General features: G+C 50.6%; 1 protein-coding gene and 43 non-coding genes across 44 annotated transcripts in view; 21 read left to right on the forward strand and 23 right to left on the reverse strand.

Annotated features, from left to right (window-relative positions):
- Positions 1-17,191, reverse strand: part of ldhd (lactate dehydrogenase D) — a 111,488-nt gene that overhangs the window by 14,886 nt on the left and 79,411 nt on the right. The gene's annotated exons all lie outside the window — the stretch shown is intronic.
- On the forward strand, positions 51-121 carry trnag-gcc (transfer RNA glycine (anticodon GCC)). The gene has a single exon. It is a non-coding gene; the product is annotated as a tRNA-Gly (tRNA).
- trnal-cag (transfer RNA leucine (anticodon CAG)) lies at positions 464-546 on the reverse strand. Its single transcript has one exon. It is a non-coding gene; the product is annotated as a tRNA-Leu (tRNA).
- trnag-gcc (transfer RNA glycine (anticodon GCC)) lies at positions 690-760 on the forward strand. The gene has a single exon. It is a non-coding gene; the product is annotated as a tRNA-Gly (tRNA).
- On the reverse strand, positions 1,742-1,824 carry trnal-cag (transfer RNA leucine (anticodon CAG)). Its single transcript has one exon. It is a non-coding gene; the product is annotated as a tRNA-Leu (tRNA).
- Positions 1,968-2,038, forward strand: trnag-gcc (transfer RNA glycine (anticodon GCC)). The gene has a single exon. It is a non-coding gene; the product is annotated as a tRNA-Gly (tRNA).
- trnal-cag (transfer RNA leucine (anticodon CAG)) lies at positions 2,381-2,463 on the reverse strand. Its single transcript has one exon. It is a non-coding gene; the product is annotated as a tRNA-Leu (tRNA).
- Positions 2,607-2,677, forward strand: trnag-gcc (transfer RNA glycine (anticodon GCC)). The gene has a single exon. It is a non-coding gene; the product is annotated as a tRNA-Gly (tRNA).
- trnal-cag (transfer RNA leucine (anticodon CAG)) lies at positions 3,020-3,102 on the reverse strand. Its single transcript has one exon. It is a non-coding gene; the product is annotated as a tRNA-Leu (tRNA).
- trnag-gcc (transfer RNA glycine (anticodon GCC)) lies at positions 3,246-3,316 on the forward strand. Its single transcript has one exon. It is a non-coding gene; the product is annotated as a tRNA-Gly (tRNA).
- On the reverse strand, positions 3,659-3,741 carry trnal-cag (transfer RNA leucine (anticodon CAG)). The gene has a single exon. It is a non-coding gene; the product is annotated as a tRNA-Leu (tRNA).
- On the forward strand, positions 3,885-3,955 carry trnag-gcc (transfer RNA glycine (anticodon GCC)). The gene has a single exon. It is a non-coding gene; the product is annotated as a tRNA-Gly (tRNA).
- Positions 4,298-4,380, reverse strand: trnal-cag (transfer RNA leucine (anticodon CAG)). The gene has a single exon. It is a non-coding gene; the product is annotated as a tRNA-Leu (tRNA).
- Positions 5,163-5,233, forward strand: trnag-gcc (transfer RNA glycine (anticodon GCC)). Its single transcript has one exon. It is a non-coding gene; the product is annotated as a tRNA-Gly (tRNA).
- trnal-cag (transfer RNA leucine (anticodon CAG)) lies at positions 5,576-5,658 on the reverse strand. The gene has a single exon. It is a non-coding gene; the product is annotated as a tRNA-Leu (tRNA).
- On the reverse strand, positions 6,215-6,297 carry trnal-cag (transfer RNA leucine (anticodon CAG)). The gene has a single exon. It is a non-coding gene; the product is annotated as a tRNA-Leu (tRNA).
- trnag-gcc (transfer RNA glycine (anticodon GCC)) lies at positions 6,441-6,511 on the forward strand. Its single transcript has one exon. It is a non-coding gene; the product is annotated as a tRNA-Gly (tRNA).
- On the reverse strand, positions 6,854-6,936 carry trnal-cag (transfer RNA leucine (anticodon CAG)). Its single transcript has one exon. It is a non-coding gene; the product is annotated as a tRNA-Leu (tRNA).
- Positions 8,132-8,214, reverse strand: trnal-cag (transfer RNA leucine (anticodon CAG)). The gene has a single exon. It is a non-coding gene; the product is annotated as a tRNA-Leu (tRNA).
- Positions 8,358-8,428, forward strand: trnag-gcc (transfer RNA glycine (anticodon GCC)). Its single transcript has one exon. It is a non-coding gene; the product is annotated as a tRNA-Gly (tRNA).
- On the reverse strand, positions 8,771-8,853 carry trnal-cag (transfer RNA leucine (anticodon CAG)). Its single transcript has one exon. It is a non-coding gene; the product is annotated as a tRNA-Leu (tRNA).
- On the forward strand, positions 8,997-9,067 carry trnag-gcc (transfer RNA glycine (anticodon GCC)). The gene has a single exon. It is a non-coding gene; the product is annotated as a tRNA-Gly (tRNA).
- trnal-cag (transfer RNA leucine (anticodon CAG)) lies at positions 9,410-9,492 on the reverse strand. Its single transcript has one exon. It is a non-coding gene; the product is annotated as a tRNA-Leu (tRNA).
- Positions 10,049-10,131, reverse strand: trnal-cag (transfer RNA leucine (anticodon CAG)). The gene has a single exon. It is a non-coding gene; the product is annotated as a tRNA-Leu (tRNA).
- Positions 10,275-10,345, forward strand: trnag-gcc (transfer RNA glycine (anticodon GCC)). The gene has a single exon. It is a non-coding gene; the product is annotated as a tRNA-Gly (tRNA).
- trnal-cag (transfer RNA leucine (anticodon CAG)) lies at positions 10,688-10,770 on the reverse strand. The gene has a single exon. It is a non-coding gene; the product is annotated as a tRNA-Leu (tRNA).
- trnag-gcc (transfer RNA glycine (anticodon GCC)) lies at positions 10,912-10,982 on the forward strand. Its single transcript has one exon. It is a non-coding gene; the product is annotated as a tRNA-Gly (tRNA).
- trnag-gcc (transfer RNA glycine (anticodon GCC)) lies at positions 11,551-11,621 on the forward strand. Its single transcript has one exon. It is a non-coding gene; the product is annotated as a tRNA-Gly (tRNA).
- On the reverse strand, positions 11,964-12,046 carry trnal-cag (transfer RNA leucine (anticodon CAG)). The gene has a single exon. It is a non-coding gene; the product is annotated as a tRNA-Leu (tRNA).
- On the forward strand, positions 12,190-12,260 carry trnag-gcc (transfer RNA glycine (anticodon GCC)). The gene has a single exon. It is a non-coding gene; the product is annotated as a tRNA-Gly (tRNA).
- trnal-cag (transfer RNA leucine (anticodon CAG)) lies at positions 12,603-12,685 on the reverse strand. Its single transcript has one exon. It is a non-coding gene; the product is annotated as a tRNA-Leu (tRNA).
- On the forward strand, positions 12,829-12,899 carry trnag-gcc (transfer RNA glycine (anticodon GCC)). The gene has a single exon. It is a non-coding gene; the product is annotated as a tRNA-Gly (tRNA).
- Positions 13,468-13,538, forward strand: trnag-gcc (transfer RNA glycine (anticodon GCC)). Its single transcript has one exon. It is a non-coding gene; the product is annotated as a tRNA-Gly (tRNA).
- On the reverse strand, positions 13,881-13,963 carry trnal-cag (transfer RNA leucine (anticodon CAG)). Its single transcript has one exon. It is a non-coding gene; the product is annotated as a tRNA-Leu (tRNA).
- On the forward strand, positions 14,107-14,177 carry trnag-gcc (transfer RNA glycine (anticodon GCC)). Its single transcript has one exon. It is a non-coding gene; the product is annotated as a tRNA-Gly (tRNA).
- trnal-cag (transfer RNA leucine (anticodon CAG)) lies at positions 14,520-14,602 on the reverse strand. The gene has a single exon. It is a non-coding gene; the product is annotated as a tRNA-Leu (tRNA).
- Positions 14,746-14,816, forward strand: trnag-gcc (transfer RNA glycine (anticodon GCC)). Its single transcript has one exon. It is a non-coding gene; the product is annotated as a tRNA-Gly (tRNA).
- trnal-cag (transfer RNA leucine (anticodon CAG)) lies at positions 15,159-15,241 on the reverse strand. The gene has a single exon. It is a non-coding gene; the product is annotated as a tRNA-Leu (tRNA).
- trnag-gcc (transfer RNA glycine (anticodon GCC)) lies at positions 15,385-15,455 on the forward strand. The gene has a single exon. It is a non-coding gene; the product is annotated as a tRNA-Gly (tRNA).
- Positions 15,798-15,880, reverse strand: trnal-cag (transfer RNA leucine (anticodon CAG)). Its single transcript has one exon. It is a non-coding gene; the product is annotated as a tRNA-Leu (tRNA).
- Positions 16,024-16,094, forward strand: trnag-gcc (transfer RNA glycine (anticodon GCC)). Its single transcript has one exon. It is a non-coding gene; the product is annotated as a tRNA-Gly (tRNA).
- Positions 16,437-16,519, reverse strand: trnal-cag (transfer RNA leucine (anticodon CAG)). Its single transcript has one exon. It is a non-coding gene; the product is annotated as a tRNA-Leu (tRNA).
- trnag-gcc (transfer RNA glycine (anticodon GCC)) lies at positions 16,663-16,733 on the forward strand. Its single transcript has one exon. It is a non-coding gene; the product is annotated as a tRNA-Gly (tRNA).
- On the reverse strand, positions 17,076-17,158 carry trnal-cag (transfer RNA leucine (anticodon CAG)). Its single transcript has one exon. It is a non-coding gene; the product is annotated as a tRNA-Leu (tRNA).

The raw sequence follows: 17,191 nt of genomic DNA on the forward strand, positions 1-17,191 counted from the left end.
GTCAAGTTCATCGTGACACCGTGTCAGTCCACATTTGGTGACGTCAACAAGCATTGGTGGTTCAGTGGTAGAATTCTCGCCTGCCACGCGGGAGGCCCGGGTTCGATTCCCGGCCAATGCAGCAGCAACCTTTCACTTGTGTGACGGCAGCAATCTTCCAGGAGCAGTGTTAGCTATGGAGAGTAGCTGCACATACTGCAACAGGTCATTGTATCGGTCACACCGCAAAGCAGTCGAAGAACTACTGTTGGTGCTGATCTGACTGGGTGAGTGCTAGTCAGTCGCTGTGCTTAGGCAACAGAGGACACTTTTTGAAATATAGCGTTGACATTAAACTGATACACTTCCTCCTGCTCTGCTAAACTTGTGCTGTGTAGAACATGACCAACTAATGGCAAGTTCTTGGCCTATCGATGCATGGGGTGGCATGATTACAAGGTCCAATGTCAATCTAAAACACAACTGTCAGAAGTGGGATTCGAACCCACGCCTCCAGAGGAGACTGCGACCTGAACGCAGCGCCTTAGACCGCTCGGCCATCCTGACTTGCGTCGAGCAGCCCAGCTGCATTTTCGGAGCCAGTACTTCAGTCGTGCCCAAGACAAGAAGTTCACGGCAAAATTTCCCTCGTGCAAATAAGTCAAGTTCATCGTGACACCGCGTCAGTCCACATTTGGTGACGTCAACAAGCATTGGTGGTTCAGTGGTAGAATTCTCGCCTGCCACGCGGGAGGCCCGGGTTCGATTCCCGGCCAATGCAGCAGCATCCTTTCACTTGTGTGACGGCAGCAATCTTCCAGGAGCAGTGTTAGCTATGGAGAGTAGCTGCACATACTGCAACAGGTCATTGTATCGGTCACACCGCAAAGCAGTCGAAGAACTACTGTTGGTGCTCATCTGACTGGGTGAGTGCTAGTCAGTCGCTGTGCTTAGGCAACAGAGGACACTTTTAGAAATATAGCGTTGACATTAAACTGATACACTTCCTCCTGCTCTGCTAAACTTGTGCTGTGTAGAACATGACCAACTAATGGCAAGTTCTTGGCCTATCGATGCATGGGGTGGCATGATTACAAGGTCCAATGTCAATCTAAAACACAACTGTCAGAAGTGGGATTCGAACCCACGCCTCCAGAGGAGACTGCGACCTGAACGCAGCGCCTTAGACCGCTCGGCCATCCTAACTTGCGTCGAGCAGCCCAACTGCATTTTCGGAGCCAGTACTTCAGTCGTGCCCAAGACAAGAAGTTCACGGCAAAATTGCCCTCGTGCAAATAAGTCAAGTTCATCGTGACACCGCGTCAGTCCACATTTGGTGACGTCAACACGCATTGGTGGTTCAGTGGTAGAATTCTCGCCTGCCACGCGTGAGGCCCGGGTTCGATTCCCGGCCAATGCAGCAGCAACCTTTCACTTGTGTGACGGCAGCAATCTTCCAGGAGCAGTGTTAGCTATGGAGAGTAGCTGCACATACTGCAACAGGTCATTGTATCGGTCACACCGCAAAGCAGTCGAAGAACTACTGTTGGTGCTGATCTGACGCGGTGAGTGCTAGTCAGTCGCTGTGCTTAGGCAACAGAGGACACTTTTAGAAATATAGCGTTCTCACTAAACTGATACACTTCCTCCTGCTCTGCTAAACTTGTGCTGTGTAGAACATGACCAACTAATGGCAAGTTCTTGGCCTATCGATGCATGGGGTGGCATGATTACAAGGTCCAATGTCAATCTAAAACACAACTGTCAGAAGTGGGATTCGAACCCACGCCTCCAGAGGAGACTGCGACCTGAACGCAGCGCCTTAGACCGCTCGGCCATCCTGACTTGCGTCGAGCAACCCAGCTGCATTTTCGGAGCCTGTACTTCAGTCGTGCCCAAGACAAGAAGTTCACGGCAAAATTTCCCTCGTGCAAATAAGTCAAGTTCATCGTGACACCGCGTCAGTCCACATTTGGTGACGTCAACAAGCATTGGTGGTTCAGTGGTAGAATTCTCGCCTGCCACGCGGGAGGCCCGGGTTCGATTCCCGGCCAATGCAGCAGCAACCTTTCACTTGTGTGACGGCAGCAATCTTCCAGGAGCAGTGTTAGCTATGGAGAGTAGCTGCACATACTGCAACAGGTCATTGTATCGGTCACACCGCAAAGCAGTCGAAGAACTACTGTTGGTGCTCATCTGACTGGGTGAGTGCTAGTCAGTCGCTGTGCTTAGGCAACAGAGGACACTTTTAGAAATATAGCGTTGACATTAAACTGATACACTTCCTCCTGCTCTGCTAAACTTGTGCTGTGTAGAACATGACCAACTAATGGCAAGTTCTTGGCCTATCGATGCATGGGGTGGCATGATTACAAGGTCCAATGTCAATCTAAAACACAACTGTCAGAAGTGGGATTCGAACCCACGCCTCCAGAGGAGACTGCGACCTGAACGCAGCGCCTTAGACCGCTCGGCCATCCTGACTTGCGTCGAGCAGCCCAGCTGCATTTTCGGAGCCAGTACTTCAGTCGTGCCCAAGACAAGAAGTTCACGGCAAAATTTCCCTCGTGCAAATAAGTCAAGTTCATCGTGACACCGCGTCAGTCCACATTTGGTGACGTCAACAAGCATTGGTGGTTCAGTGGTAGAATTCTCGCCTGCCACGCGGGAGGCCCGGGTTCGATTCCCGGCCAATGCAGCAGCAACCTTTCACTTGTGTGACGGCAGCAATCTTCCAGGAGCAGTGTTAGCTATGGAGAGTAGCTGCACATACTGCAACAGGTCATTGTATCGGTCACACCGCAAAGCAGTCGAAGAACTACTGTTGGTGCTCATCTGACTGGGTGAGTGCTAGTCAGTCGCTGTGCTTAGGCAACAGAGGACACTTTTAGAAATATAGCGTTGACATTAAACTGATACACTTCCTCCTGCTCTGCTAAACTTGTGCTGTGTAGAACATGACCAACTAATGGCAAGTTCTTGGCCTATCGATGCATGGGGTGGCATGATTACAAGGTCCAATGTCAATCTAAAACACAACTGTCAGAAGTGGGATTCGAACCCACGCCTCCAGAGGAGACTGCGACCTGAACGCAGCGCCTTAGACCGCTCGGCCATCCTGACTTGCGTCGAGCAGCCCAACTGCATTTTCGGAGCCAGTACTTCAGTCGTGCCCAAGACAAGAAGTTCACGGCAAAATTTCCCTCGTGCAAATAAGTCAAGTTCATCGTGACACCGTGTCAGTCCACATTTGGTGACGTCAACAAGCATTGGTGGTTCAGTGGTAGAATTCTCGCCTGCCACGCGGGAGGCCCGGGTTCGATTCCCGGCCAATGCAGCAGCAACCTTTCACTTGTGTGACGGCAGCAATCTTCCAGGAGCAGTGTTAGCTATGGAGAGTAGCTGCACATACTGCAACAGGTCATTGTATCGGTCACACCGCAAAGCAGTCGAAGAACTACTGTTGGTGCTGATCTGACTGGGTGAGTGCTAGTCAGTCGCTGTGCTTAGGCAACAGAGGACACTTTTTGAAATATAGCGTTGACATTAAACTGATACACTTCCTCCTGCTCTGCTAAACTTGTGCTGTGTAGAACATGACCAACTAATGGCAAGTTCTTGGCCTATCGATGCGTGGGGTGGCATGATTACAAGGTCCAATGTCAATCTAAAACACAACTGTCAGAAGTGGGATTCGAACCCACGCCTCCAGAGGAGACTGCGACCTGAACGCAGCGCCTTAGACCGCTCGGCCATCCTGACTTGCGTTGAGCAGCCCAACTGCATTTTAGGAGCCAGTACTTCAGTCGTGCCCAAGACAAGAAGTTCACGGCAAAATTTCCCTCATGCAAATAAGTCAAGTTCATCGTGACACCGTTTCAGTCCACATTTCGTGACGTCAACAAGCATTGGTGGTTCAGTGGTAGAATTCTCGCCTGCCACGCGGGAGGCCCGGGTTCGATTCCCGGCCAATGCAGCAGCAACCTTTCACTTGTGTGACGGCAGCAATCTTCCAGGAGCAGTGTTAGCTATGGAGAGTAGCTGCACATACTGCAACAGGTCATTGTATCGGTCACACCGCAAAGCAGTCGAAGAACTACTGTTGGTGCTGATCTGACGCGGTGAGTGCTAGTCAGTCGCTGTGCTTAGGCAACAGAGGACACTTTTTTAAATATAGAGTTCTCACTAAACTGATACACTTCCTCCTGCTCTGCTAAACTTGTGCTGTGTAGAACATGACCAACTAATGGCAAGTTCTTGGCCTATCGATGCATGGGGTGGCATGATTACAAGGTCCAATGTCAATCTAAAACACAACTGTCAGAAGTGGGATTCGAACCCACGCCTCCAGAGGAGACTGCGACCTGAACGCAGCGCCTTAGACCGCTCGGCCATCCTGACTTGTGTCGAGCAGCCCAACTGCATTTTCGGAGCCAGTACTTCAGTCGTGTCCAAGACAAGAAGTTCACGGCAAAATTGCCCTCGTGCAAATAAGTGAAGTTCATCGTGACACCGTGTCAGTCCACATTTGGTGACGTCAACAAGCATTGGTGGTTCAGTGGTAGAATTCTCGTCTGCCACGCGGGAGGCCCGGGTTCGATTCCCGGCCAATGCAACAGCAACCTTTCACATGTGTGACGGCAGCAATTTTCCAGGAGCAGTTTTAGCTATGGAGAGTAGCTGCACATACTGCAACAGGTCATTGTATCGGTCACACCGCAAAGCAGTCGAAGAACTACTGTTGGTGCTGATCTGACTGGGTGAGTGCTAGTCAGTCGCTGTGCTTAGGCAACAGAGGACACTTTTTGAAATATAGAGTTGACATTAAACTGATACACTTCCTCCTGCTCTGCTAAACTTGTGCTGTGTAGAACATGACCAACTAATGGCAAGTTCTTGGCCTATCGATGCATGGGGTGGCATGATTACAAGGTCCAATGTCAATCTAAAACACAACTGTCAGAAGTGGGATTCGAACCCACGCCTCTAGAGGAGACTGCGACCTGAACGCAGCGCCTTAGACCGCTCGGCCATCCTGACTTGCGTCGAGCAGCCCAGCTGCATTTTCGGAGCCAGTACTTCAGTCGTGCCCAAGACAAGAAGTTCACGGCAAAATTTCCCTCGTGCAAATAAGTCAAGTTCATCGTGACACCGCGTCAGTCCACATTTGGTGACGTCAACAAGCATTGGTGGTTCAGTGGTAGAATTCTCGCCTGCCACGCGGGAGGCCCGGGTTCGATTCCCGGCCAATGCAGCAGCAACCTTTCACTTGTGTGACGGCAGCAATCTTCCAGGAGCAGTGTTAGCTATGGAGAGTAGCTGCACATACTGCAACAGGTCATTGTATCGGTCACACCGCAAAGCAGTCAAAGAACTACTGTTGGTGCTGATCTTACGCGGTGAGTGCTAGTCAGTCGCTGTGCTTAGGCAACAGAGGACACTTTTTGAAATATAGCGTTGACATTAAACTGATACACTTCCTCCTGCTCTGCTAAACTTGTGCTGTGTAGAACATGACCAACTAATGGCAAGTTCTTGGCCTATCGATGCATGGGGTGGCATGATTACAAGGTCCAATGTCAATCTAAAACACAACTGTCAGAAGTGGGATTCGAACCCACGCCTCCAGAGGAGACTGCGACCTGAACGCAGCGCCTTAGACCGCTCGGCCATCCTGACTTGCATCGAGCAGCCCAACTGCATTTTCGGAGGCAGTACTTCAGTCGTGTCCAAGACAAGAAGTTCACGGCAAAATTTCCCTCGTGCAAATAAGTCAAGTTCATCGTGACACCGTGTCAGTCCACATTTGGTGACGTCAACAAGCATTGGTGGTTCAGTGGTAGAATTCTTGCCTGCCACGCGGGAGGCCCGGGTTCGATTCCCGGCCAATGCAGCAGCAACCTTTCACTTGTGTGACGGCAGCAATCTTCCAGGAGCAGTGTTAGCTATGGAGAGTAGCTGCACATACTGCAACAGGTCATTGTATCGGTCACACCGCAAAGCAGTCGAAGAACTACTGTTGGTGCTGATCTGATGCGGTGAGTGCTAGTCAGTCGCTGTGCTTAGGCAACAGAGGACACTTTTTGAAATATAGAGTTCTCACTAAACTGATACACTTCCTCCTGCTCTGCTAAACTTGTGCTGTGTAGAACATGACCAACTAATGGCAAGTTCTTGGCCTATCGATGCATGGGGTGGCATGATTACAAGGTCCAATGTCAATCTAAAACACAACTGTCAGAAGTGGGATTCGAACCCACGCCTCCAGAGGAGACTGCGACCTGAACGCAGCGCCTTAGACCGCTCGGCCATCCTGACTTGCGTCGAGCAGCCCAGCTGCATTTTCGGAGCCTGTACTTCAGTCGTGCCCAAGACAAGAAGTTCACGGCAAAATTTCCCTCGTGCAAATAAGTCAAGTTCATCGTGACACCGCGTCAGTCCACATTTGGTGACGTCAACAAGCATTGGTGGTTCAGTGGTAGAATTCTCGCCTGCCACGCGGGAGGCCCGGGTTCGATTCCCGGCCAATGCAGCAGCAACCTTTCACTTGTGTGACGGCAGCAATCTTCCAGGAGCAGTGTTAGCTATGGAGAGTAGCTGCACATACTGCAACAGGTCATTGTATCGGTCACACCGCAAAGCAGTCGAAGAACTACTGTTGGTGCTGATCTGACGCGGTGAGTGCTAGTCAGTCGCTGTGCTTAGGCAACAGAGGACACTTTTTTAAATATAGAGTTCTCACTAAACTGATACACTTCCTCCTGCTCTGCTAAACTTGTGCTGTGTAGAACATGACCAACTAATGGCAAGTTCTTGGCCTATCGATGCATGGGGTGGCATGATTACAAGGTCCAATGTCAATCTAAAACACAACTGTCAGAAGTGGGATTCGAACCCACGCCTCCAGAGGAGACTGCGACCTGAACGCAGCGCCTTAGACCGCTCGGCCATCCTGACTTGTGTCGAGCAGCCCAACTGCATTTTCGGAGGCAGTACTTCAGTCGTGTCCAAGACAAGAAGTTCACGGCAAAATTTCCCTCGTGCAAATAAGTCAAGTTCATCGTGACACCGTGTCAGTCCACATTTGGTGACGTCAACAAGCATTGGTGGTTCAGTGGTAGAATTCTTGCCTGCCACGCGGGAGGCCCGGGTTCGATTCCCGGCCAATGCAGCAGCAACCTTTCACTTGTGTGACGGCAGCAATCTTCCAGGAGCAGTGTTAGCTATGGAGAGTAGCTGCACATACTGCAACAGGTCATTGTATCGGTCACACCGCAAAGCAGTCGAAGAACTACTGTTGGTGCTGATCTGATGCGGTGAGTGCTAGTCAGTCGCTGTGCTTAGGCAACAGAGGACACTTTTTGAAATATAGAGTTCTCACTAAACTGATACACTTCCTCCTGCTCTGCTAAACTTGTGCTGTGTAGAACATGACCAACTAATGGCAAGTTCTTGGCCTATCGATGCATGGGGTGGCATGATTACAAGGTCCAATGTCAATCTAAAACACAACTGTCAGAAGTGGGATTCGAACCCACGCCTCCAGAGGAGACTGCGACCTGAACGCAGCGCCTTAGACCGCTCGGCCATCCTAACTTGCGTCGAGCAGCCCAACTGCATTTTCGGAGCCAGTACTTCAGTCGTGCCCAAGACAAGAAGTTCACGGCAAAATTGCCCTCGTGCAAATAAGTCAAGTTCATCGTGACACCGCGTCAGTCCACATTTGGTGACGTCAACACGCATTGGTGGTTCAGTGGTAGAATTCTCGCCTGCCACGCGTGAGGCCCGGGTTCGATTCCCGGCCAATGCAGCAGCAACCTTTCACTTGTGTGACGGCAGCAATCTTCCAGGAGCAGTGTTAGCTATGGAGAGTAGCTGCACATACTGCAACAGGTCATTGTATCGGTCACACCGCAAAGCAGTCGAAGAACTACTGTTGGTGCTGATCTGACGCGGTGAGTGCTAGTCAGTCGCTGTGCTTAGGCAACAGAGGACACTTTTAGAAATATAGCGTTCTCACTAAACTGATACACTTCCTCCTGCTCTGCTAAACTTGTGCTGTGTAGAACATGACCAACTAATGGCAAGTTCTTGGCCTATCGATGCATGGGGTGGCATGATTACAAGGTCCAATGTCAATCTAAAACACAACTGTCAGAAGTGGGATTCGAACCCACGCCTCCAGAGGAGACTGCGACCTGAACGCAGCGCCTTAGACCGCTCGGCCATCCTGACTTGTGTCGAGCAGCCCAACTGCATTTTCGGAGCCAGTACTTCAGTCGTGCCCAAGACAAGAAGTTCACGGCAAAATTTCCCTCGTGCAAATAAGTGAAGTTCATCGTGACACCGTGTCAGTCCACATTTGGTGACGTCAACAAGCATTGGTGGTTCAGTGGTAGAATTCTCGCCTGCCACGCGGGAGGCCCGGGTTCGATTCCCGGCCAATGCAGCAGCAACCTTTCACTTGTGTGACGGCAGCAATCTTCCAGGAGCAGTGTTAGCTATGGAGAGTAGCTGCACATACTGCAACAGGTCATTGTATCGGTCACACCGCAAAGCAGTCGAAGAACTACTGTTGGTGCTGATCTGACGCGGTGAGTGCTAGTCAGTCGCTGTGCTTAGGCAACAGAGGACACTTTTAGAAATATAGCGTTGACATTAAACTGATACACTTCCTCCTGCTCTGCTAAACTTGTGCTGTGTAGAACATGACCAACTAATGGCAAGTTCTTGGCCTATCGATGCATGGGGTGGCATGATTACAAGGTCCAATGTCAATCTAAAACACAACTGTCAGAAGTGGGATTCGAACCCACGCCTCCAGAGGAGACTGCGACCTGAACGCAGCGCCTTAGACCGCTCGGCCATCCTGACTTGCGTCGAGCAGCCCAGCTGCATTTTCGGAGCCTGTACTTCAGTCGTGCCCAAGACAAGAAGTTCACGGCAAAATTTCCCTCGTGCAAATAAGTCAAGTTCATCGTGACACCGCGTCAGTCCACATTTGGTGACGTCAACAAGCATTGGTGGTTCAGTGGTAGAATTCTCGCCTGCCACGCGGGAGGCCCGGGTTCGATTCCCGGCCAATGCAGCAGCAACCTTTCACTTGTGTGACGGCAGCAATCTTCCAGGAGCAGTGTTAGCTATGGAGAGTAGCTGCACATACTGCAACAGGTCATTGTATCGGTCACACCGCAAAGCAGTCGAAGAACTACTGTTGGTGCTCATCTGACTGGGTGAGTGCTAGTCAGTCGCTGTGCTTAGGCAACAGAGGACACTTTTAGAAATATAGCGTTGACATTAAACTGATACACTTCCTCCTGCTCTGCTAAACTTGTGCTGTGTAGAACATGACCAACTAATGGCAAGTTCTTGGCCTATCGATGCATGGGGTGGCATGATTACAAGGTCCAATGTCAATCTAAAACACAACTGTCAGAAGTGGGATTCGAACCCACGCCTCCAGAGGAGACTGCGACCTGAACGCAGCGCCTTAGACCGCTCGGCCATCCTGACTTGCGTCGAGCAGCCCAACTGCATTTTCGGAGCCAGTACTTCAGTCGTGCCCAAGACAAGAAGTTCACGGCAAAATTTCCCTCGTGCAAATAAGTCAATTTCATCGTGACACCGCGTCAATCCACATTTGGTGACGTCAACAAGCATTGGTGGTTCAGTGGTAGAATTCTCGCCTGCCACGCGGGATGCCCGGGTTTGATTCCCGGCCAATGCAGCAGCAACCTTTCACTTGTGTGACGGCAGCAATCTTCCAGGAGCAGTGTTAGCTATGGAGAGTAGCTGCACATACTGCAACAGGTCATTGTATCGGTCACACCGCAAAGCAGTCGAAGAACTACTGTTGGTGCTGATCTGATGCGGTGAGTGCAAGTCAGTCGCTGTGCTTAGGCAACAGAGGACACTTTTTGAAATATAGAGTTCTCACTAAACTGATACACTTCCTCCTGCTCTGCTAAACTTGTGCTGTGTAGAACATGACCAACTAATGGCAAGTTCTTGGCCTATCGATGCATGGGGTGGCATGATTACAAGGTCCAATGTCAATCTAAAACACAACTGTCAGAAGTGGGATTCGAACCCACGCCTCCAGAGGAGACTGCGACCTGAACGCAGCGCCTTAGACCGCTCGGCCATCCTGACTTGCGTCGAGCAGCCCAACTGCATTTTCGGAGCCAGTACTTCAGTCGTGCCCAAGACAAGAAGTTCACGGCAAAATTTCCCTCGTGCAAATAAGTCAAGTTCATCGTGACACCGTGTCAGTCCACATTTGGTGACGTCAACAAGCATTGGTGGTTCAGTGGTAGAATTCTCGCCTGCCACGCGGGAGGCCCGGGTTCGATTCCCGGCCAATGCAACAGCAACCTTTCACTTGTGTGACGGCAGCAATCTTCCAGGAGCAGTGTTAGCTATGGAGAGTAGCTGCACATACTGCAACAGGTCATTGTATCGGTCACACCGCAAAGCAGTCGAAGAACTACTGTTGGTGCTGATCTGACGCAGTGAGTGCTAGTCAGTCGCTGTGCTTAGGCAACAGAGGACACTTTTTGAAATATAGAGTTCTCACTAAACTGATACACTTCCTCCTGCTCTGCTAAACTTGTGCTGTGTAGAACATGACCAACTAATGGCAAGTTCTTGGCCTATCGATGCATGGGGTGGCATGATTACAAGGTCCAATGTCAATCTAAAACACAACTGTCAGAAGTGGGATTCGAACCCACGCCTCCAGAGGAGACTGCGACCTGAACGCAGCGCCTTAGACCGCTCGGCCATCCTGACTTGTGTCGAGCAGCCCAACTGCATTTTCGGAGCCAGTACTTCAGTCGTGCCCAAGACAAGAAGTTCACGGCAAAATTTCCCTCGTGCAAATAAGTCAAGTTCATCGTGACACTGTCAGTCCACATTTGGTGACGTCAACAAGCATTGGTGGTTCAGTGGTAGAATTCTCGCCTGCCACGCGGGAGGCCCGGGTTCGATTCCCGGCCAATGCAGCAGCAACCTTTCACTTGTGTGACGGCAGCAATCTTCCAGGAGCAGTGTTAGCTATGGAGAGTAGCTGCACATACTGCAACAGGTCATTGTATCGGGCACACCGCAAAGCAGTCGAAGAACTACTGTTGGTGCTGATCTGACGCGGTGAGTGCTAGTCAGTCGCTGTGCTTAGGCAACAGAGGACACTTTTAGAAATATAGCGGTGACATTAAACTGATACACTTCCTCCTGCTCTGCTAAACTTGTGCTGTGTAGAACATGACCAACTAATGGCAAGTTCTTGGCCTATCGATGCATGGGGTGGCATGATTACAAGGTCCAATGTCAATCTAAAACACAACTGTCAGAAGTGGGATTCGAACCCACGCCTCCAGAGGAGACAGCGACCTGAACGCAGCGCCTTAGACCGCTCGGCCATCCTGACTTGTGTCGAGCAGCCCAACTGCATTTTCGGAGCCAGTACTTCAGTCGTGCCCAAGACAAGAAGTTCACGGCAAAATTTCCCTCGTGCAAATAAGTCAAGTTCATCGTGACACCGTGTCAGTCCACATTTGGTGACGTCAACAAGCATTGGTGGTTCAGTGGTAGAATTCTCGCCTGCCACGCGGGAGGCCCGGGTTCGATTCCCGGCCAATGCAACAGCAACCTTTCACTTGTGTGACGGCAGCAATCTTCCAGGAGCAGTGTTAGCTATGGAGAGTAGCTGCACATACTGCAACAGGTCATTGTATCGGTCACACCGCAAAGCAGTCGAAGAACTACTGTTGGTGCTGATCTGACGCAGTGAGTGCAAGTCAGTCGCTGTGCTTAGGCAACAGAGGACACTTTTTGAAATATAGAGTTCTCACTAAACTGATACACTTCCTCCTGCTCTGCTAAACTTGTGCTGTGTAGAACATGACCAACTAATGGCAAGTTCTTGGCCTATCGATGCATGGGGTGGCATGATTACAAGGTCCAATGTCAATCTAAAACACAACTGTCAGAAGTGGGATTCGAACCCACGCCTCCAGAGGAGACTGCGACCTGAACGCAGCGCCTTAGACCGCTCGGCCATCCTGACTTGAGTCGAGCAGCCCAACTGCATTTTCGGAGCCAGTAATTCAGTCGTGCCCAAGACAAGAAGTTCACGGCAAAATTGCCCTCGTGCAAATAAGTCAAGTTCATCGTGACACCGCGTCAGTCCACATTTGGTGACGTCAACAAGCATTGGTGGTTCAGTGGTAGAATTCTCGCCTGCCACGCGGGAGGCCCGGGTTCGATTCCCGGCCAATGCAGCAGCAACCTTTCACTTGTGTGACGGCAGCAATCTTCCAGGAGCAGTGTTAGCTATGGAGAGTAGCTGCACATACTGCAACAGGTCATTGTATCGGGCACACCGCAAAGCAGTCGAAGAACTACTGTTGGTGCTGATCTGACGCGGTGAGTGCTAGTCAGTCGCTGTGCTTAGGCAACAGAGGACACTTTTAGAAATATAGCGGTGACATTAAACTGATACACTTCCTCCTGCTCTGCTAAACTTGTGCTGTGTAGAACATGATCAACTAATGGCAAGTTCTTGGCCTATCGATGCATGGGGTGGCATGATTACAAGGTCCAATGTCAATCTAAAACACAACTGTCAGAAGTGGGATTCGAACCCACGCCTCCAGAGGAGACTGCGACCTGAACGCAGCGCCTTAGACCGCTCGGCCATCCTGACTTGCATCGAGCAGCCCAACTGCATTTTCGGAGCCAGTACTTCAGTCGTGCCCAAGACAAGAAGTTCACGGCAAAATTTCCCTCGTGCAAATAAGTCAAGTTCATCGTGACACCGTGTCAGTCCACATTTGGTGACGTCAACAAGCATTGGTGGTTCAGTGGTAGAATTCTCGCCTGCCACGCGGGAGGCCCGGGTTCGATTCCCGGCCAATGCAGCAGCAACCTTTCACTTGTGTGACGGCAGCAATCTTCCAGGAGCAGTGTTAGCTATGGAGAGTAGCTGCACATACTGCAACAGGTCATTGTATTGGTCACACCGCAAAGCAGTCGAAGAACTACTGTTGGTGCTGATCTGACGCGGTGAGTGCTAGTCAGTCGCTGTGCTTAGGCAACAGAGGACACTTTTTGAAATATAGAGTTCTCACTAAACTGATACACTTCCTCCTGCTCTGCTAAACTTGTGCTGTGTAGAACATGACCAACTAATGGCAAGTTCTTGGCCTATCGATGCATGGGGTGGCATGATTACAAGGTCCAATGTCAATCTAAAACACAACTGTCAGAAATGGGATTCGAACCCACGCCTCCAGAGGAGACTGCGACCTGAACGCAGCGCCTTAGACCGCTCGGCCATCCTGACTTGAGTCGAGCAGCCCAACTGCATTTTCGGAGCCAGTAATTCAGTCGTGCCCAAGACAAGAAGTTCACGGCAAAATTGCCCTCGTGCAAATAAGTCAAGTTCATCGCGACTCCGCGTCAGTCCACATTTGGTGACGTCAACAAGCATTGGTGGTTCAGTGGTAGAATTCTCGCCTGCCACGCGGGAGGCCCGGGTTCGATTCCCGGCCAATGCAACAGCAACCTTTCACTTGTGTGACGGCAGCAATTTTCCAGGAGCAGTTTTAGCTATGGAGAGTAGCTGCACATACTGCAACAGGTCATTGTATCGGTCACACCGCAAAGCAGTCGAAGAACTACTGTTGGTGCTGAACTGATGCGGTGAGTGCAAGTCAGTCGCTGTGCTTAGGCAACAGAGGACACTTTTTGAAATATAGAGTTCTCACTAAACTGATACACTTCCTCCTGCTCTGCTAAACTTGTGCTGTGTAGAACATGACCAACTAATGGCAAGTTCTTGGCCTATCGATGCATGGGGTGGCATGATTACAAGGTCCAATGTCAATCTAAAACACAACTGTCAGAAGTGGGATTCGAACCCACGCCTCCAGAGGAGACTGCGACCTGAACGCAGCGCCTTAGACCGCTCGGCCATCCTGACTTGTGTCGAGCAGCCCAACTGCATTTTCGGAGCCAGTACTTCAGTCGTGCCCAAGACAAGAAGTTCACGGCAAAATTTCCCTCGTGCAAATAAGTCAAGTTCATCGTGACACCGTGTCAGTCCACATTTGGTGACGTCAACAAGCATTGGTGGTTCAGTGGTAGAATTCTCGCCTGCCACGCGGGAGGCCCGGGTTCGATTCCCGGCCAATGCAACAGCAACCTTTCACTTGTGTGACGGCAGCAATCTTCCAGGAGCAGTGTTAGCTATGGAGAGTAGCTGCACATACTGCAACAGGTCATTGTATCGGTCACACCGCAAAGCAGTCGAAGAACTACTGTTGGTGCTGATCTGACGCAGTGAGTGCAAGTCAGTCGCTGTGCTTAGGCAACAGAGGACACTTTTTGAAATATAGAGTTCTCACTAAACTGATACACTTCCTCCTGCTCTGCTAAACTTGTGCTGTGTAGAACATGACCAACTAATGGCAAGTTCTTGGCCTATCGATGCATGGGGTGGCATGATTACAAGGTCCAATGTCAATCTAAAACACAACTGTCAGAAGTGGGATTCGAACCCACGCCTCCAGAGGAGACTGCGACCTGAACGCAGCGCCTTAGACCGCTCGGCCATCCTGACTTGAGTCGAGCAGCCCAACTGCATTTTCGGAGCCAGTAATTCAGTCGTGCCCAAGACAAGAAGTTCACGGCAAAATTGCACTCGTGCAAATAAGTCAAGTTCATCGTGACACCGCGTCAGTCCACATTTGGTGACGTCAACAAGCATTGGTGGTTCAGTGGTAGAATTCTCGCCTGCCACGCGGGAGGCCCGGGTTCGATTCCCGGCCAATGCAACAGCAACCTTTCACTTGTGTGACGGCAGCAATTTTCCAGGAGCAGTGTTAGCTATGGAGAGTAGCTGCACATACTGCAACAGGTCATTGTATCGGTCACACCGCAAAGCAGTCGAAGAACTACTGTTGGTGCTGATCTGACTGGGTGAGTGCTAGTCAGTCGCTGTGCTTAGGCAACAGAGGACACTTTTAGAAATATAGCGTTGACATTAAACTGATACACTTCCTCCTGCTCTGCTAAACTTGTGCTGTGTAGAACATGACCAACTAATGGCAAGTTCTTGGCCTATCGATGCATGGGGTGGCATGATTACAAGGTCCAATGTCAATCTAAAACACAACTGTCAGAAGTGGGATTCGAACCCACGCCTCCAGAGGAGACTGCGACCTGAACGCAGCGCCTTAGACCGCTCGGCCATCCTGACTTGAGTCGAGCAGCCCAACTGCATTTTCGGAGCCAGTAATTCAGTCGTGCCCAAGACAAGAAGTTCACGGCAAAATTGCCCTCGTGCAAATAAGTCAAGTTCATCGTGACACCGCGTCAGTCCACATTTGGTGACGTCAACAAGCATTGGTGGTTCAGTGGTAGAATTCTCGCCTGCCACGCGGGAGGCCCGGGTTCGATTCCCGGCCAATGCAACAGCAACCTTTCACTTGTGTGACGGCAGCAATTTTCCAGGAGCAGTGTTAGCTATGGAGAGTAGCTGCACATACTGCAACAGGTCATTGTATCGGTCACACCGCAAAGCAGTCGAAGAACTACTGTTGGTGCTGATCTGACTGGGTGAGTGCTAGTCAGTCGCTGTGCTTAGGCAACAGAGGACACTTTTAGAAATATAGCGTTGACATTAAACTGATACACTTCCTCCTGCTCTGCTAAACTTGTGCTGTGTAGAACATGACCAACTAATGGCAAGTTCTTGGCCTATCGATGCATGGGGTGGCATGATTACAAGGTCCAATGTCAATCTAAAACACAACTGTCAGAAGTGGGATTCGAACCCACGCCTCCAGAGGAGACTGCGACCTGAACGCAGCGCCTTAGACCGCTCGGCCATCCTGACTTGTGTCGAGCAGCCCAACTGCATTTTCGGAGCCAGTACTTCAGTCGTGCCCAAGACAAGAAGTTCACGGCAAAATTTCCCTTGTGCAAATAAGTCAAGTTCATCGTGACACCGTGTCAATCCACATTTGGTGACGTCAACAAGCATTGGTGGTTCAGTGGTAGAATTCTCGCCTGCCACGCGGGAGGCCCGGGTTCGATTCCCGGCCAATGCAGCAGCAACCTTTCACTTGTGTGACGGCAGCAATCTTCCAGGAGCAGTGTTAGCTATGGAGAGTAGCTGCACATACTGCAACAGGTCATTGTATCGGTCACACCGCAAAGCAGTCGAAGAACTACTGTTGGTGCTGATCTGACGCGGTGAGTGCTAGTCAGTCGCTGTGCTTAGGCAACAGAGGACACTTTTTGAAATATAGAGTTCTCACTAAACTGATACACTTCCTCCTGTTCTGCTAAACTTGTGCTGTGTAGAACATGACCAACTAATGGCAAGTTCTTGGCCTATCGATGCATGGGGTGGCATGATTACAAGGTCCAATGTCAATCTAAAACACAACTGTCAGAAGTGGGATTCGAACCCACGCCTCCAGAGGAGACTGCGACCTGAACGCAGCGCCTTAGACCGCTCGGCCATCCTGACTTGCGTCGAGCAGCCCAACTGCATTTTCGGAGCCAGTACTTCAGTCGTGCCCAAGACAAGAAGTTCACGGCAAAATTTCCCTCGTGCAAATAAGTCAAGTTCATCGTGACACCGTGTCAGTCCACATTTGGTGACGTCAACAAGCATTGGTGGTTCAGTGGTAGAATTCTCGCCTGCCACGCGGGAGGCCCGGGTTCGATTCCCGGCCAATGCAGCAGCAACCTTTCACTTGTGTGACGGCAGCAATCTTCCAGGAGCAGTGTTAGCTATGGAGAGTAGCTGCACATACTGCAACAGGTCATTGTATCGGTCACACCGCAAAGCAGTCGAAGAACTACTGTTGGTGCTGATCTGACTGGGTGAGTGCTAGTCAGTCGCTGTGCTTAGGCAACAGAGGACACTTTTAGAAATATAGCGTTGACATTAAACTGATACACTTCCTCCTGCTCTGCTAAACTTGTGCTGTGTAGAACATGACCAACTAATGGCAAGTTCTTGGCCTATCGATGCATGGGGTGGCATGATTACAAGGTCCAATGTCAATCTAAAACACAACTGTCAGAAGTGGGATTCGAACCCACGCCTCCAGAGGAGACTGCGACCTGAACGCAGCGCCTTAGACCGCTCGGCCATCCTGACTTGTGTCGAGCAGCCCAACTGCATTTTCGGAGC

This window comes from Scomber scombrus, chromosome 6 (genome assembly GCF_963691925.1).
Source record: "Scomber scombrus chromosome 6, fScoSco1.1, whole genome shotgun sequence".
Lineage (NCBI taxonomy): Eukaryota > Metazoa > Chordata > Actinopteri > Scombriformes > Scombridae > Scomber > Scomber scombrus.